This window comes from Pinus tabuliformis, chromosome 2_2, assembly GCF_031772625.1.
Source record: "Pinus tabuliformis cultivar Carrire ecotype Pingquan chromosome 2_2, CPIR1, whole genome shotgun sequence".
NCBI classification, from domain to species: Eukaryota; Viridiplantae; Streptophyta; class Pinopsida; order Pinales; family Pinaceae; genus Pinus; species Pinus tabuliformis.
In genome coordinates, this window is record NC_142300.1 from 936,879,154 (window position 1) to 936,887,943 (window position 8,790).

General features: G+C 37.2%; 1 pseudogene; it reads right to left on the bottom strand.

The window, feature by feature from the left end:
* Positions 1 to 7,014: 7,014 nt before the first annotated feature.
* LOC149196230 (polyadenylate-binding protein RBP45B pseudogene) lies at positions 7,015 to 8,498 on the bottom strand (annotated as a pseudogene).
* Between the last annotated feature and the right edge of the window lie 292 nt (positions 8,499 to 8,790).

Sequence of the window (8,790 nt, forward strand, 5' to 3'; positions counted from 1 at the left end):
TTAAGAGATGAAGTCAATGAAAGAAGCACAACCATCAAGAAACTCAAAGATAGATCCAGTTATTATGAAAGTCTTGAAGCCACGATCTGCTCGCTAAAGGAAGATCTTGAAGAATCAAAGAAGCAGAATAAAGATCTACTCCAAGCTATTGAAAAATAGGTAAACGAAGATATCAGCTTAAAATCTCAACTGGAATGTGCCTTCAGAATTCGTCAAATGCAGCAGGATCTGAATGAAGAACAAGAAAAGGAGATTCTCAAACTAAGGCATCAGTTGGAAGAAGGAAAGAAAGCTGAAGAAGACATGAAGAAGCAATGTCTAGAAAAGGAGGAACAACTTCAAGTTGAGGTAAATATCTTGAAAGGTAAATTAGAAGAAAAGGATAAACTGTTGAGATTTCAAGATAGTACTAAAGCCTTGGATGATATTCTTAGTAGTCAAAGGTCTCCTGCTATCAAGACTGGTCTTGGTTTTCATGAATCTGTTGAAGGTGAATCTAGTTCACAAGGTGAGGCAAGGAACTCTAAATAGAAATCTAAAATGATCAACAAGGAGATGAAAGGTCAACCCCATCAACAATCAAGGAAAGAGACTCCTCAAAGAAAATCTTTTACTCCTCCTATGAATAATGTTGAATTTTATGTATGTCATAATCTTGGACATGTTGCAGCTAGATGTGGAAGAAGAAGGGTTCAAGACCATCATGTAGAAATATCATCACATTCAAGGTACTTTAATGGATATTGCTTTGCTTGCAATGTGTTTGGTTACAAAGCTGCTGATTGCTACAGGAGAAATATGAAACATGTAAGATGTTATGCATGTAACAATCTTGGACATATAGCAAAGGAATGCAGGAACAAAGCACGGACATCACACCAAAAGGAGAAAACAACATCACACTTGAAGATATGGAAGAAGAAGGAAGTACAGTCAGAAAGATGTGGCACAACACAATGTACTCAGACACAACACAGCACAGACATAATAGACTCAGAGGGAGCTGAAAGTATAAAACTTCAGTGTCCTGAATCTCATACGCAAGTTCCATAAAGGGAAGTCGCGTATATACGCTAGTTGGATGCTGCATAGTCGCGTATATGATTATCTGAAGAAATGTAGTAGGGACAGGTTCAGGAAAAGGATTTGTTATGTTTCAGTCCATTATTTTCTCTGTTTGATAATATTTACAGTCTGCTGAGGATGTGTGGAAATATCTTGATACTTGTAAGATGTTTAGAAGGATTTGATCCTAACTTGATGATGATGTCTTGATGCTTGTTAATGATATATGCATGATCAGATCTAACAGTAAACAGATGGCTCAGGTTGAGGGGGAGCATATGCCTTCAATAATGCATTGTTGGCATTATGGATTAATAGTCCTTGGTGATGATACTTATATGGCTAAATGATATATCTTGCTATGATGTGGTTGTGAGTTGTCTATGATAAACTCTCATACGATTCTTGAAGTTACATAGATGTTCAGATCAGATTTATGGTTGGTTCTTTGATGATGCATATATGGTGCTTACATGGTGATCTTCATAAGGATAAGGAGAAGTACAAAGCTTGAATACACATCTTCCTCACTTGATGATGAGTCACTCATATACTGTTGTTGTCATATGCATAAAGATCATACAGTTATGATGCAGGCACTCATGTGGATAAGGATTGTTGTTGTTGATGATATCAAGAAGTTTTGTCAAAAGAACTTGAGCTCAAGATACATAGTGCTGATACATGGATGACTACTCAAAGTCGCTTCATTGGAGACATGATGATGAGTTCGTATCTATATGATGATAGGTTGATACTTACATATGTTGATTGATGCAGATGTTCCCAAGTAATGATACTTGGTTCATGCAGATCTGGATGGCTATGGTGTTTCTCACATATGATAGAATGTGAATGTGTCTGTATATGCAGAATTCTGTTCAAAGGGATGAATTGATGCAGACATACCTTGTTATAGGTTGATGACTTATACTCTACAGGACATTTACAGGTTTCTGATCTGAAATTGATTGTACGCGAGTTTCACAAGGAGTATCCACGTATATACGCTAGTTTCTGTGGATACAGTCGCGTATATGTTGGTTTGAATAAAATGGGCCAGACTCTAGGTGAGAAGAGTCTGATATGGGTCTGACAGAGACCATCTGGCACAAGTTCAGGGGGAGCAGATTAACTTCTAATAATGCATTGTTGGCATTACCTTAGAAGCTTTTGGTTCTAGTTCACAGCTATTGTTGGTTTCAGGTGGAACAGAGGTAGATGGAGAACAGAAGGAGATCATGGTTGCTGATCTGAAAAGTGTTTGACAGATGTTGTTGCTATCAGTTATTGGTGACTTTCATAAGTCTTGCTCTAGATATTTCATCTCTATGTCATGTATCTCTTTTATGGTGTCAAGGTCATGTAACGGCCTATATTTGTTTCCCCACTATGCTTGGGATGAAGATGTAATGTTCTTGTTTTATCATGTGTAAACTTTTGATGTATCCCAAACTTGGTTGGGTGGATGAGTCAATTCTAGTATATCCCCACGTGGTTGGGAAATGGATGTATGTATTGAGTCTTTTGGTGATAGGAAGGTCTCTTATGATGTATAAGTCATGGTTCTTCTTGAAGAACATCTTTTTGCAGATCTTGCCTTCAGTCAGGAAGAGCATGAACAACGCACTTCAGCAGTACAGAGACTTGGCATGTACTCAAAGGGAGCATGGACAGATTGGTACACTTTGGCATATGCAAAGGGGGAGCACATTTGGAGATTTCAGCAGGTACTCAGGGGGAGTATGGACAGCAAAATGTTTATCAAGGAAAGAGAATATCTTGGTCCACCCTTTTCCCTTGATGTCAAAGGGGGAGAGTGATTTGGTGTTGTTGCCATCAAGTCCAAAGAGGGAGATTGTTGGTATTATGATGCATGTGTTGTACATGATGGCAACCCTCTCATAGAAGAACATCTCACTTACATATAACTGGATCAATCTACAAATGTGACTAAATGCTTGGGATGTAGGACAGCTCTAAGGAATAAGAAGATCAAGTTCTAAGTATGACAAGTTAGCTTTGCCATCAAGTCCAAAGGGGGAGATTGTTGGCATTATGAGACAAGTGTTGTCCTTGATGGCAAATCACACTGATGACAAATCATAGTGCAGAAGGATAGCAGTAAGGAATTGATGATCAGACTACAAAGAATGAAGAAAGAAGAGTATATACACAGGTTCACTATATACCAAGTAGCGTATACACGCAGGTTCACTATATACCAAGTCGCATATACGCAGGTTTGCTATATACCAAGTAGGGTATACACGCAGTTCCATGCATGGAAAAGCGCGTACATGTCGGAAAGCTTACTTTTGGTCCGTGGTAGTTAGTCCTCGGTATTTGAACCTATGGTTTTGGACCATGGTATCTCGACAAGTGTGTTGATCCCAAGTATTGGGCTCTTGGTATTGATTTATTATGGTTTTGGACCGTGGTATTGAGAAAGGCCTAAGACTATAAAAGGAGAAGAAGATCATTAGGCAAGAGTATCGAAAAGTCTTGAATATCTGAAGAAGTATGAGATCCAGTATGCAGGTTATGGGTTGATGATGCATTGCTTGATCTGAGCTAAGGAGGGATCTCACCGGTTGATGGAGAACAAGAACTGAGGAGAGATCAGGATCAAATGATTTGAAATGAACTATCTCTATATGATTGATTATGTTTATTTTAGATATGTATACTGACGCATGCAATGATCTGAACTGGGTATAACTTAAGTTTGTAATCGCTGCAAGTGATGATTGAATATTTATAGATCTGTACGCGGGTTGGCCTTGGTGTAAGCGCGTATGTACGCAGGTCAAGTTCATTGTAGTAGCGTATACCTTTTTAAGCTATGATACTTGAAGTTCAGGTGGTTCTGGTTGTTAAAGGGTTCTGATGACAGTTTAAAGGTGTCAGTATTCTACATATCTTGTTTGGCTGATTGTGTTTAGCTTCAGTATTGATGGATGAGAACTAATATTGGATCAGGATCATAATGACTCATATTTATGAGATCTGATGGACTAGATCTGGGTGCTAACGCATATATGTCATGATTTGGTTATGTCTGAAGTCAGGGAGTGCAGCAAAGTTATGAATAAGTGATTAATGACATATACGCTGGTTCATCTTGATGAAGTTGCGTATACACACAGGTTCGGCACTTCCAAGTAGCGTATGCACGCTGATGCATGATTTTGATGGTACAGTTGGTTCTGATTGTTATTGCAGAGTTCTGCTCTGTGTTCTGGTGAATGTGTTGTTGAGAGGGCTTCAGTGTTTCAGTGTTTCAGAGATTGATGATGCGAGTATTGATTGTTTTGTGCTTCAATGATATTTATGGGTCCAGTATGAAAATTTGATGAAACGTGGCCTTCAGATTATGTGTTGTGCTTCAGGAGTATCCAGTCTGAAAATTTATGAAACGTGGTATCCGGAAGAGAGAAGATTGTAGGCCGGCACCTACGTACTAGTATCTTAGCTAGTACAAGAGCTTAGGGGGTTGGAGCTCCCTTCCAGGAAAGCTGGAGAACGAGAGAGAGTTGTAGCTCTCCGCAGGTTGTAGCCTGCGCGCTGGTAAAGGACTGCACCAGTACATTGTAAAAGAAGTTTCTTAATAAAGGAAGATAGAAACAAATTGCAGCAGGTGGTTTTCACCCACATTGGGTTTCCACCTTATATCATGGTGTTCATGTGTGCTTCTTGTTTGTGATGATCTATTCTGTTTTACTGCACCTACTTACTATTCATATGGTTAATGAAGTTCTCATACACTAACTAAAGATCAACATTTAATGGATTAACTGAATCATAAGTATTTTGGATATACGCTGGTTGCTTTAGACACAGTTGCGTATACACGTGGTTTCCCTTGAATGAAGTAGCGTATATGTATCTAAGTATGGAAATGAAAAAGTTTTATTGATTTGATAATACTGATTCACCCCCCCCCCCTCTCAGTATTATTTCCAACATAATGTTCATAATTAATCTAAAGATATGAACTTTAACTAACATTATGATTTCTAGAAGTTATCATGCCCTATTTTCATGTAATTTCATAAGGTTAGTATCAAATTATCAACACGTTGAATGAATTTTTCTTCACAGGTAAAACATTTTTCCATATGACCTATTTTCATACATTTTATGTATGCATTTTTATGCATTCTTTTTCACTTACAAGGCAATTCATTATAAGCCATGTCATACCAACATCATCATCTCATAATGGATAACCATTTATTTTCAATATTCTTCCCATGAAGGCCATTCATATGGCTACGGAAGAATCAATTAGGGCTTACATCATTATAGGTTAGCACATTGTGTCAAGGACATGCATTTCTATAGTGAAGTTATGCATTTATCCTTAGCAAGGTGTGTATATCCTCCCCTACCAAGTACAAAAATCATTACATGCATTCAACATGCGTTCACTTGAGGGTGTACATTTTCCCTAATAGGACACACATTTTCTACAGTGCCTTGTTTTTATGAAATTTCATAGGGATCACATGCTAATGTTTATAATTCATCTAAATATATGAACTTTAACTATGATTATGATTTCAAGAAGTTATCATGCAAATCCTAACACAATACTTAGATTGTTCACTCTATGTTATGTATTTTCCTCAATGGCCTATTTTCACATAAAAAACATATAATTTCCATTTTGAGCATACATTTTCTCCTTAAGGAAAACATATCTAATCTTAAGTAATGCATTACTCAATAACTTACATATCCATCATCTCATAATACAAGATTAAACGGTAGTGCATTTCCCTTAAATTGACATGTATTTTAAGAAGGAAATTTTAAGAATTTTCCGTATTTCTCCTACAACAATTCTTTTGATATTTTTACACAACAAAGAGTTTTAAATTTCCAATTGCACAAACAAATATATAGGCAACTGTACAACTTTTCTACAACCCTATAACTTGTGATATATCATGTAGATATACAAATTGATATATCAATGAACCTTGTAGATTCACAAAGAATTTTGTTCTTACATCCAAACATTCAATTGTGTGCATGCTTGTACATGCAATCAATGTATATGCAACTCACCATGTTTCCCAAATACATCAACTATGAAAATCATAATACAATGATATTTCATAATCCAACACACACATATAGAATAGTGAACAAATCTAGTAAATGCACATCTCTTTTCAAATATTGCATGAAACACACACACACATATCATCTTTGACTCAACTATACAAGCAAACCCACATAAATAGTTTTTCTTCTTTTGAAGCCCGAAATGAGTAGAATCTAGTGACAAGTTCTTGAAGTGTTTATGACATAATCAAATTTGCTTTTACGATATGTAAAATACCCAAATGGGCCTTCAATACTTACATTGACTCATTAGACTTTATGACTTGATGACCAAACCTAATAGCTCTCAATGGAAGCTTCTACTAAAAATAAAATTCCGTGATCATGAAACCCATGATTCAAGCATTACAAAAATAATTTTGTTTTTCTTCTTTTCATCAAATCACATAAAATCATAATTGCACATGTCATTATGAAGACTAAACCTAGTTACACTTTTCAACACTAGTATGCACAATTATGGCCCTAGGGGCCAAATGCACTCATAAGACAGCTTTGTTAAACCTACTATGTTTGATTTTAATGCTTGTGAAAGTAGTAAACTTATTTAATCTTAATCAGTTTAACTCATTAAAAAAACAAATACCTTCTATTAAGTATTTTTATCCATAACTGAAATATATATCCCAAATAAAAAGAAAAAAAAGGAAACTCAATAACCATATACAATATAAAAGAACAAAAATTCAATAACCATATACCATGTACAAATTTACTGAAAAATCTACAACTGATATAAAAGAACAAAAATTCAATAACCATATACCCTGTACAAATTTACTAAAAAATCTATAACTAATTTACTGTGGCAGTTGTAACTGAAACTAATTTACTGTGGATGCTGCTGATGATTTGTATTTCCAGCGATATTAATGAACATATTTGGGTCTTGAGGTTGCGTTGCATAAGCATAAACAGGACTATTTGGTTGTGTGGCATAACCATAATGAGCATTGGATCATTGGATACCACCATAATAAATCCCATTCCATGGATTTGGATCTGTTTGTTGAGGTTGTGTGACATAAACCTTCCATGGATTTGGATCTGTTTGTCGAGGTTGTGTGACATAACCATAGCCACCATTGTATCATTGTCCATCACCATAATATGCCCCATTCCATTGATTTGGATTTGGTTGCTGTGTTTGAAAAGGCCCTGCACGCTGCACTTGTTTCTTTCTTCCCCAAGAAAGCTTAATTTTTCTCTGACCAAGAACTGTACCATGTAACATTTGCAATGCTAACTCTGCAGATGCCCTCTTGCTAAACTTGACAAATCCACACCCAATGCCGAAAGGTATCTTTGCATGCACAAGCTCACCATACCTGCCAAATGTCTCCATCAGCATTTCCACTGTCACATCGAGATCTAAGCCACCAACAAACAGAGTAGTATTGTTTGGATCATTCTTTGAGTCCAGCTCGACCACTTGAGGAGGATAGGGTTGCTGATAAACAGTAGTTTGCTTTGTTATGGCAGGAGCTATTCGCATAGGTCTGGAGGAACAAAATATTCCATTCATTTCTGTTATAGCCCTAACCTGCTCATTCCTATCCCCAAATGTTACAAACCCATATCGTTTTGAACAGCCTGTAGCCCTATCAGTAATGACCTTTGCTCCCTTTACAGATGGGTATCTGGCTCTGAAGGTCTCTCGCAGCAGCTCATCTGTGTCACGAAATGCCAAATCTCCCACGAATATAGTAAAATCTTCAAAACGATTTTCTCCACCAGTATTCGTTGCCCAATTTAACCTGTAAAATTGTTCAGCCCTGGGCATCTGTACACCATTGTAATTTTGGAGAACCATCTGGGCTGCTGCATTGCTTGCAAAATCCAAGAAGCCATAACCCTCTGAATGTCCAGTCTGCTTATTGTGAATGATCTTAAGGGAAAGAAGGTCCTGGGTAGAAGCAAAACATTCGCGCAGATAAATCTCATCCATCCAATGCTGCAAACCCCCGATCCAGAGGGTCCTAATCTCGTCGGCGGAGTTCATTTGTTGCACCATAACCTGAGGTTGGGGTTGGGGTTGCTGGGGCCAAAACCCAGCTTCAGGAGGCATGGGCATCATCAATTGTTCTTGATATTGTTGCTGCTGGGAATCGATCGCGGGTTCTGCCTTGGGATCTGGCTGCATCCTTCTGAAATATTAAAAGAATGCGAGAAAAATCTCCGGGACACAGCGCACTGCAGGAAATCTATGTTAGCTTCGAAAGGTACGCAAAAATTCTATGAAGGCTGGGCAGGTTTTGATCCAGACTTCAGAGAGCTACAGCTTCTGTCCACTTATATGCTCGAAAGTAAGACTGTATCTTAGTAATAGAAGATGTGTAGGTTCTATATATATTCGCTTTTACCGGTTCGGGCCGGCTTCATTTTCTTGGGGTTTGTTGAATTTAAAGAAAACGTTAAACAACTGAAATGAGATTCTTATGTATGATCGTGATCTTGCCTTTATAAGAAAAGTCAAATTGATTTTTTTTTGAGTAAGCAATCTCTATGGCTCAATAAGCATGTAATTTATAATAAGCATGTCATTTATTTTGAAGAAGGTTAAAAATCATTGAGTCATGTTTTAAACGT